Source organism: Oncorhynchus gorbuscha, linkage group LG12 (genome assembly GCF_021184085.1).
Source record: "Oncorhynchus gorbuscha isolate QuinsamMale2020 ecotype Even-year linkage group LG12, OgorEven_v1.0, whole genome shotgun sequence".
NCBI classification, from domain to species: Eukaryota; Metazoa; Chordata; class Actinopteri; order Salmoniformes; family Salmonidae; genus Oncorhynchus; species Oncorhynchus gorbuscha.
In genome coordinates, this window is record NC_060184.1 from 156,504 (window position 1) to 168,059 (window position 11,556).

Sequence of the window (11,556 nt, forward strand, 5' to 3'; positions counted from 1 at the left end):
CTGATGCAGATTATTGATGTCCTGATGCAGGTTATTGATGTCCTGATGCAGGTTATTGATGTCCTGATGCAGGTTATTGATGTCCTGATGCAGGTTTATAATGTTAGGGAGCAGATTATTGATGTCCTGATGCAGGTTTATAATGTTAGGGAGCAGGTTATTGATGTCCTGATGCAGGTTTATAATGTTAGGGAGCAGATTATTGATGTCCTGATTAAGGTTTATAATGTTAGGGAGCAGATTATTGATGTCCTGATGCAGGTTTATAATGTTAGGGAGCAGATTATTGATGTCCTGATGCAGGTTTATAATGTTAGGGAGCAGATTATTGATGTCCTGATGCAGGTTATTGATGTCCTGATGCTGGTTTATAATGTTAGGGAGCAGTTTATTGATGTCCTGATGCAGGTTATTGATGTCCTGATGCAGGTTTATAATGTTAGGTAGCAGCTTATTGATGTCCTGATGCAGGTTTATAATGTCTGGGAGCAGATTATTGATGTCCTGATGCAGGTTTATAATGTTAGGGAGCAGCTTATTGATGTCCTGATGCAGGTTTATAATGTTACTGAACAGATTATTGATGTCCTGATGCAGGTTTATGTTACTGAGCAGATTATTGATGTCCTGATGCAGGTTTATATTGTTAGGGAGCAGATTATTGATGTCCTGATGCAGATTATTGATGTCCTGATGCAGGTTATTGATGTCCTGATGCAGGTTATTGATGTCCTGATGCAGGTTATTGATGTCCTGATGCAGGTTTATAATGTTAGGGAGCAGATTATTGATGTCCTGATGCAGGTTTATAATGTCTGGGAGCAGATTATTGATGTCCTGATGCAGGTTTATAATGTTAGGGAGCAGTTTATTGATGTCCTGATGCAGCTTATTGATGTCCTGATGCAGGTTATTGATGTCCTGATGCAGGTTATTGATGTCCTGATGCAGGTTATTGATGTCCTGATGCAGGTTTATAATGTTAGGGAGCAGATTATTGATGTCCTGATGCAGGTTTATAATGTCTGGGAGCAGATTATTGATGTCCTGATGCAGGTTTATAATGTTAGGGAGCAGTTTATTGATGTCCTGATGCAGCTTATTGATGTCCTGATGCAGGTTATTGATGTCTTGATGCAGGTTTATAATGTTAGGGAGCAGATTATTGATGTCCTGATGCAGGTTTATAATGTTAGGGAGCAGATTATTGATGTCCTGATGCAGTTTATTGATGTCCTGATGCAGTTTATTGATGTCCTGATGTAGGTTTATAATGTTTCGGGAACAGTTTATTAATGTCCTGATTTCTAATGTTTGGGAACATCTTATTTATGTCCTGTACTCATGCACCTGGAAAGCACACTGTTTCCACCACTTGTGACATGGGACCAGCACTGGTTGGAACAATCTTCTTGCTGTTCTCCATCTACTTCACTACAAGATGGAGGAGGGGACGCAGATGGAGACAACTTCCTTGGCAGGCAGCACAGGCCATTCGGGGAGGGAAAGATGATAACATAAGAGTTGAGAAAGAGAAAGTTCCAATTTGCGTTTCCCCAAAAAATTCAAGCAGAATGGAGATTTGCTTATTTAGCATAGCCACCTCAGTCCTGTAATCCTCCGTTTGCAAATAATTGCCACATTGGATCTCCGGATTGTCAATATTGTCCTGGACAAGAGCGTAAAAAACATAGCGCTGGACAACAGCAGGCAGAAACAACAGGCCGAAACAACAGGCGGACACAACAGGCCGAAACAACAGGCGGACACAACAGGCTGAAACAACAGGCGGACACAACAGGCCGAAACAACAGGCAGAAACAACAGGCCGACACAACAGGTAGACACAACAGGCCGAAACAACAGGCAGACACAACAGGCCGAAACAACAGGCCGACACAACAGGCCGAAACAACAGGCAGAAACAACAGGCAGACACAACAGGTCGAAACAACAGGCAGAAATAACAGGTAGACACAACAGGCCGAAACAACAGGCGGACACAACAGGCCGAAACAACAGGCCGACACAACAGGCCGAAACAACAGGCCGACACAACAGGCCGAAACAACAGGCAGAAAAAACAGGCAGACACAACAGGCCGAAACAACAGGCAGACACAATATGCCGAAACAACAGGCCGACACAACAGGCCGACACAACAGGCAGACACAACAGGCCGAAACAACAGGCCGACACAACAGGCAGACACAACAGGCCGAAACAACAGGCCGAAACAACAGGCCGAAACAACAGGCCGACACAACAGGCCGAAACAACAGGCCGACACAACAGGCAGAAACAACAGGCCGACACAACAGGCAGAAACAACAGGCCGACACAACAGGCCGAAACAACAGGCAGAAACAACAGGCGGAAACAGATGGAAACAACCGGCAGAAACAACAGGCAGAAAAAACAACAGGCCGACACAACAGGTAGACACAACAGGCCGACACAACAGGCAGACACAACAGGCCGAAACAACAGGCCGACACAACAGGCAAACACAACAGGTCGACACAACAGGCCGAAACAACAGGCCGACACAACAGGCAGACACAACAGGCCGAAACAACAGGCCGACACAACAGGCGGACACAACAGGCCGAAACAACAGGCCGACACAACAGGCCGAAACAACAGGCCGACACAACAGGCAGAAAAAACAGGCAGAAACAACAGGCCGACACAACAGGCCGAAACAACAGGCAGAAACAACAGGCGGAAACAGATGGAAACAACCGGCAGAAACAACAGGCAGAAACAACAACAGGCCGACACAACAGGTAGACACAACAGGCCGACACAACAGGCAGACACAACAGGCCGAAACAACAGGCCGACACAACAGGCAGACACAACAGGCCGACACAACAGGCAGACACAACAGGCAGACACAACAGGCCGAAACAACAGGCCAACACAACAGGCCGACACAACAGGCCGAAACAACAGGCCGACACAACAGGCCGACACAACAGGCCGAAACAACCGGCAGAAACAACAGGCAGAAACAGGCCTAAACAACAGGAAGAAACGACAGGCGGAAACAACAGGTAGACACAACAGGCCGACACAACAGGCCGACACAACAGGCCGAAACAACAGGCCGAAACAACAGGCCGACACAACAGGCCGAAACAACCGGCAGAAACAACCGGCAGAAACAACAGGCAGAAACAACAGGCTGAAACAACAGGCCGAAACAACAGGCCGAAACAACAGGCCGACACAACAGGCCGAAACAACAGGCCGAAACAACAGGCCGACACAACAGGCCGAAACAACCGGCAGAAACAACAGGCAGAAACAGGCCTAAACAACAGGAAGAAACGACAGGCGGAAACAACAGGTAGACACAACAGGCCGACACAACAGACCGATACAACAGGCAGATACAACAGGCCGATACAACAGACCGATACAACAGACCGATATAACAGACCGATACAACAGGCAGATACAACAGGCCGAGACAACAGGCCGATACAACAGGCAGATACAACAGGCCGATATAACAGACCGATATAACAGGCTGATACAACAGACCCATAGAACAGGCCGAGACAACAGGCCGATACAACAGGCAGATACAACAGGCAGATACAACAGGCCGATATAACAGACCGATATAACAGACCGATACAACAGACCGATATAACAGACCGATATAACAGACCGATATAACAGACCGATACAACAGACCGATACAACAGGCCGATATAACAGACCGATATAACAGGCAGATACAACAGACCGATATAACAGACCGATATAACAGACCGATACAACAGACCGATACAACATGCCGATATAACAGACCGATATAACAGGCAGATACAACAGGCCCATAGAAAAGACAGATATAACAGGCAGATACAACAGGCCCATAGAACAGACCGATACAACAGGCAGATACAACAGGCAGATACAACAGGCAGATACAACAGGCAGATACAACAGGCAGATACAACAGGCAGATACAACAGGCCCATAGAACAGACCGATACAACAGGCAGATACAACAGGCAGATACAACAGGCCGATATAACAGACCGATACAACAGACCGATACAACAGACCGATACAACAGGCAGATACAACAGGCAGATACAACAGGCCGAGACAACAGGCCGATACAACAGACCGATACAACAGACCGATATAACAGACCGATATAACAGACCGATACAACAGACCGATACAACAGGCAGATACAACAGGCAGATACAACAGGCAGATACAACAGGCCGAGACAACAGGCCGATACAACAGGCAGATACAACAGGCAGATACAACAGGCAGATACAACAGGCCGATATAACAGACCGATACAACAGACCGATACAACAGGCAGATATAACAGACCGATACAACAGACCGATACAACAGGCAGATACAACAGGCAGATACAACAGGCAGATACAACAGGCAGATACAACAGGCCGATACAACAGGCAGATACAACAGGCAGATACAACAGGCAGATACAACAGGCAGATACAACAGACAGATACAACAGACAGATACAACAGGCAGATACAACAGGCAGATACAACAGGCAGATACAACAGACAGATACAACAGACAGATACAACAGGCAGATACAACAGGCAGATACAACAGGCAGATACAACAGGCAGATACAACAGGCAGATACAACAGACAGATACAACAGACAGATACAACAGGCAGATACAACAGGCAGATACAACAGGCCGATATAACAGGCAGATACAACAGGCCGATATAACAGACCGATATAACAGACCGATATAACAGACCGATACAACAGGCAGATATAACAGGCAGATACAACAGGCCCATAGAACAGGCCCATAGAACAGACCGATATAACAGGCAGATATAACAGGCCCATAGAACAGGCCGATATAACAGACCGATATAACAGGCAGATATAACAGACCGATATAACAGGCCCATAGAACAGACCGATATAACAGACCGATACAACAGGCCCATAGAACAGACCGATATAACAGGCAGATACAACAGGCCCATATAACAGACCGATATAACAGGCAGATATAACAGACCGATATAACAGGCAGATATAACAGACCCATAGAACAGGCCGATATAACAGACCCATAGAACAGGCCGATACAACAGGCCCATATAACAGACCGATACAACAGGCCCATAGAACAGACCGATATAACAGGCCCATATAACAGACCGATACAACAGGCCCATATAACAGACCGATATAACAGGCAGATACAACAGGCCCATAGAACAGACCGATACAACAGGCCCATAGAACAGACCGATATAACAGACCCATAGAACAGACCGATATAACAGGCCCATAGAACAGACCGATATAACAGACCCATAGAACAGACCGATACAACAGGCCCATATAACAGACCGATACAACAGGCAGATACAACAGGCCCATAGAACAGACCGATATAACAGGCAGATACAACAGGCCCATAGAACAGACCGATATAACAGGCAGATACAACAGGCCCATAGAACAGACCGATATAACAGGCAGATACAACAGGCCCATAGAACAGGCAGATACAACAGACCCATAGAACAGGCAGATACAACAGACCCATAGAACAGGCAGATATAACAGACCGATATAACAGGCAGATACAACAGGCAGATACAACAGGCAGATACAACAGGCAGATACAACAGGCAGATACAACAGGCAGATACAACAGACAGATACAACAGGCAGATACAACAGGCAGATACAACAGGCAGATACAACAGGCAGATACAACAGACAGATACAACAGGCAGATACAACAGGCAGATACAACAGACAGATACAACAGGCAGATACAACAGGCAGATACAACAGGCAGATACAACAGGCAGATACAACAGACCCATAGAACAGGCAGATATAACAGACCGATATAACAGGCAGATATAACAGACCGATATAACAGGCAGATATAACAGACCGATATAACAGGCAGATACAACAGGCATATATAACAGACCGATATAACAGGCAGATATAACAGACCGATATAACAGGCAGATACAACAGGCCCATAGAACAGACCGATATAACAGGCAGATACAACAGGCCCATAGAACAGACCGATATAACAGGCAGATATAACAGACCGATATAACAGGCAGATATAACAGACCGATATAACAGGCAGATACAACAGGCATATATAACAGACCGATATAACAGGCAGATATAACAGACCGATATAACAGGCAGATACAACAGGCAGATATAACAGACCGATATAACAGGCAGATATAACAGACCGATATAACAGGCAGATACAACAGGCAGATATAACAGACCGATATAACAGGCAGATATAACAGACCGATATAACAGACCGATATAACAGGCAGATACAACAGGCAGATACAACATGCAGATATAACAAACCGATATAACAGACCGATATAACAGGCAGATACAACAGGCAGATATAACATGCAGATATAACAAACCGATATAACAGACCGATATAACAGGCAGATATAACAGGCAGATACAACATGCAGATATAACAAACCGATATAACAGACCGATATAACAGGCAGATACAACAGGCAGATATAACAGACCGATATAACAGGCAGATACAACAGGCAGATATAACAGACCGATATAACAGGCAGATACAACAGGCAGATACAACAGGCAGATATAACAGACCGATATAACAGGCAGATATAACAGGCAAATACAACAGGCAGATACAACAGGCAGATATAACAGACCGATATAACAGGCAGATATAACAGACCGATATAACAGGCAGATATAACAGACCGATATAACAGGCAGATACAACAGGCAGATATAACAGACCGATATAACAGGCAGATATAACAGACCGATATAACAGGCAGATACAACAGGCAGATATAACAGACCGATATAACAGGCAGATACAACAGGCAGATATAACAGACCGATATAACAGGCAGATATAACAGACCGATATAACAGGCAGATATAACAGGCAGATACAACAGGCAGATATAACAGACCGATATAACAGGCAGATATAACAGACCGATACAACAGGCAGATATAACAGACCGATATAACAGGCAGATATAACAGACCGATATAACAGGCAGATACAACAGGCAGATATAACAGGCAGATACAACAGGCAGATATAACAGACCGATATAACAGGCAGATACAACAGGCAGATATAACAGACCGATATAACAGGCAGATACAACAGGCAGATATAACAGACCGATATAACAGGCAGATACAACAGGCAGATATAACAGACCGATATAACAGGCAGATACAACAGGCAGATATAACAGACCGATATAACAGGCAGATACAACAGGCAGATATAACAGACCGATATAACAGGCAGATATAACAGACTGATATAACAGGCAGATATAACAGACCCATAGAACAGGCAGATATAACAGGCAGATACAACAGGCCGATACAACAGGCCGATACAACAGGCCGATATAACAGGCAGATATAACAGACCGATATAACAGGCAGATACAACAGGCCGATATAACAGACCGATATAACAGGCAGATACAACAGGCAGATATAACAGACCGATATAACAGACTGATATAACAGGCAGATACAACAGACCGATATAACAGACTGATATAACAGGCAGATACAACAGACTGATATAACAGGCAGATACAACAGGCCGATACAACAGGACAAGGCAACAAGCTGAGGCAACAGGCCGGGACAACAGGCCGGGACAACAGGCCGATATAACAGGCCGAGGCAACAGGCAGATACAACAGACCGATATAACAGGCAGATACAACAGGCAGATATAACAGACCGATATAACAGGCAGATATAACAGACCGATATAACAGGCAGATACAACAGGCAGATATAACAGACCGATATAACAGGCAGATACAACAGGCAGATATAACAGACCGATATAACAGGCAGATACAACAGGCAGATATAACAGACCGATATAACAGGCAGATACAACAGGCAGATATAACAGACCGATATAACAGGCAGATACAACAGGCAGATATAACAGACCGATATAACAGGCAGATACAACAGGCAGATATAACAGACCGATATAACAGGCAGATACAACAGGCAGATATAACAGACCGATATAACGTAAACAACACTGCTAGCTAGCCTGCTAGCCCCCGAATAGCAACACTGCAGAAACCATTACACTCAACGGAACGACTTGATTAGTGTAGTGTCAACAACGCACCCACTGCCAGCTGGCCTACTTCAGCAGTACTGTATCATTTTAATCATTTTAGTCAATAAGATTCTTGCTACGTAGCTTAACTTTCTGAACATTCGAGACGTGTAGTCCACTTGTCATTCCAATCTCCTTTGCATTAGCGTAGCCTCTTCTGTAGCCTGTCAACTATGTGTCGGTTTATCCCTGTTCTCTCCTCTCTGCACAGACCATACAAACGCTCCTCACCGCGTGGCCGCGGCCACCCTACTCTGGTGGTCCCAGCGCGCACGACCCACGTGGAGTTCCAGGTCTCCGGTAGCCTCTGGAACTGCCAATCTGCGGTCAACAAGGCAGAGTTCATCTCAGCCCATGCCTCCCTCCAGTCCCTCGACTTCTTGGCCCTGACGGAAACATGGATCACCACAGACAACACTGCTACTCCTACTGCTCTCTTCGTCCGCCCACGTGTTCTCGCACACCCCGAGAGCGTCTGGTCAGCGGGGTGGTGGCACCGGGATCCTCATCTCTCCCAAGTGGTCATTCTCTCTTTCTCCCCTTACCCATCTGTCTATCGCCTCCTTTGAATTCCATGCTGTCACAGTTACTAGCCCTTTCAAGCTTAACATCCTTATCATTTATCGCCCTCCAGGTTCCTCGGAGAGTTCATCAATGAGCTTGATGCCTTGATAAGCTCCTTTCCTGAGGACGGCTCACCTCTCACAGTTCTGGGCGACTTTAACCTCCCCACGTCTACCTTTGACTCTTTCCTCTCTGCCTCCTTCTTTCCACTCCTCTCCTCTTTTGACCTCACCCTCTCACCTTCCCCCTACTCACAAGGCAGGCAATACGCTCGACCTCATCTTTACTAGATGCTGTTCTTCCACTAACCTCATTGCAACTCCCCTCCAAGTCTCCGACCACTGCCTTGTATCCTTTTCCCTCTCGCTCTCATCCAACACCTCCCACACTGCCCCTACTGGATGGTATCGCGCCGTCCCAACCTTCGCTCTCTCTCCCCCGCTACTCTCTCCTCTTCCATCCTATCATCTCTTCCCTCCGCTCAAACCTTCTCCCACCTATCTCCTGATTCTGCCTCCTCAACCCTCCTCTCCTCCCTCTCTGCATCCCTTGACTCTCTATGTCCCCTATCCTCCAGGCCGGCTCGGTCCTCCCCTCCCGCTCCGTGGCTCGATGACTCATTGCGAGCTCACAGAACAGGGCTCCGGGCAGCCGAGCGGAAATGGAGGAAAACTCGCCTCCCTGCGGACCTGGCATCCTTTCACTCCCTCCTCTCTACATTTTCCTCCTCTGTCTCTGCTGCTAAAGCCACTTTCTACCACGCTAAATTCCAAGCTTCTGCTTCCAACCCTAGGAAGCTCTTTGCCACCTTCTCCTCCCTCCTGAATCCTCCGCCCCCTCCCCCTCCTCCCTCTCTGCAGATGACTTCGTCAACCATTTTGAAAAGAAGGTCGACGACATCCGATCCTCGTTTGCTAAGTCAAACGACACCGCTGGTTCTGCTCACACTGCCCTACCCTGTGCTCTGACCTCTTTCTCCCCTCTCTCTCCAGATGAAATCTCGCGTCTTGTGACGGCCGGCCGCCCAACAACCTGCCCGCTCGACCCTATCCCCTCCTCTCTTCTCCAGACCATTTCCGGAGACCTTCTCCCTTACCTCACCTCGCTCATCAACTCATCCCTGACCGTTGGCTACGTCCCTTCCGTCTTCAAGAGAGCGAGAGTTGCACCCCTTCTGAAAAAACCTACACTCGATCCCTCCGATGTCAACAATTACAGACCAGTATCCCTTCTTTCTTTTCTCTCCAAAACTCTTGAACGTGCCGTCCTTGGCCAGCTCTCCCGCTATCTCTCTCTGAATGACCTTCTTGATCCAAATCAGTCAGGTTTCAAGACTAGTCACTCAACTGAGACTGCTCTCCTCTGTATCACGGAGGCGCTCCGCACTGCTAAAGCTAACTCTCTCTCCTCTGCTCTCATCCTTCTAGATCTATCGGCTGCCTTCGATACTGTGAACCATCAGATCCTCCTCTCCACCCTCTCCGAGTTGGGCATCTCTGGCGCGGCCCACGCTTGGATTGCGTCCTACCTGACAGGTCGCTCCTACCAGGTGGCGTGGCGAGAATCTGTCTCCTCACCACGCGCTCTCACCACTGGTGTCCCCCAGGGCTCTGTTCTTGGCCCTCTCCTATTCTCGCTATACACCAAGTCACTTGGCTCTGTCATAACCTCACATGGTCTCTCTTATCATTGCTATGCAGACGACACACAATTAATCTTCTCCTTTCCTCCTTCTGATGACCAGGTGGCGAATCGCATCTCTGCATGTCTGGCAGACATATCAGTGTGGATGACGGATCACCACCTCAAGCTGAACCTCGGCAAGACGGAGCTGCTCTTCCTCCCGGGGAAGGACTGCCCGTTCCATGATCTCGCCATCACGGTTGACAACTCCATTGTGTCCTCCTCCCAGAGCGCCAAGAACCTTGGCGTGATCCTGGACAACACCCTGTCGTTCTCAACTAACATCAAGGCGGTGGCCCGTTCCTGTAGGTTCATGCTCTACAACATCCGCAGAGTACGACCCTGCCTCACACAGGAAGCGGCGCAGGTCCTAATCCAGGCACTTGTCATCTCCCGTCTGGATTACTGCAACTCGCTGTTGGCTGGGCTCCCTGCCTGTGCCATTAAACCCTTCAACTCATCCAGAACGCCGCAGCCCGTCTGGTGTTCAACCTTCCCAAGTTCTCTCACGTCACCCCGCTCCTCCGTTCTCTCCACTGGCTTCCAGTTGAAGCTCGCATCCGCTACAAGACCATGGTGCTTGCCTACGGAGCTGTGAGGGGAACGGCACCTCAGTACCTCCAGGCTCTGATCAGGCCCTACACCCAAACAAGGGCACTGCGTTCATCCACCTCTGGCCTGCTCGCCTCCCTACCACTGAGGAAGTACAGCTCCCGCTCAGCCCAGTCAAAACTGTTCGCTGCCCTGGCCCCCCAATGGTGGAACAAACTCCCTCACGACGCCAGGACAGCGGAGTCAATCACCACCTTCCGGAGGCACCTGAAACCCCACCTCTTTAAGGAATACCTAGGATAGGTTAAGTAATCCCTCTCACCCCACCCCCCCTAAGTTTTAGATGCACTATTGTAAGTGACTGTCCCACTGGATGTCATAAGGTGATTGCACCAATTTGTAAGTCGCTCTGGATAAGAGCGTCTGCTAAATGACTTAAATGTTAAATGTTATATAACAGGCAGATATAACAGACCGATATAACAGGCAGATATAACAGACCGATATAACAGGCAGATATAACAGA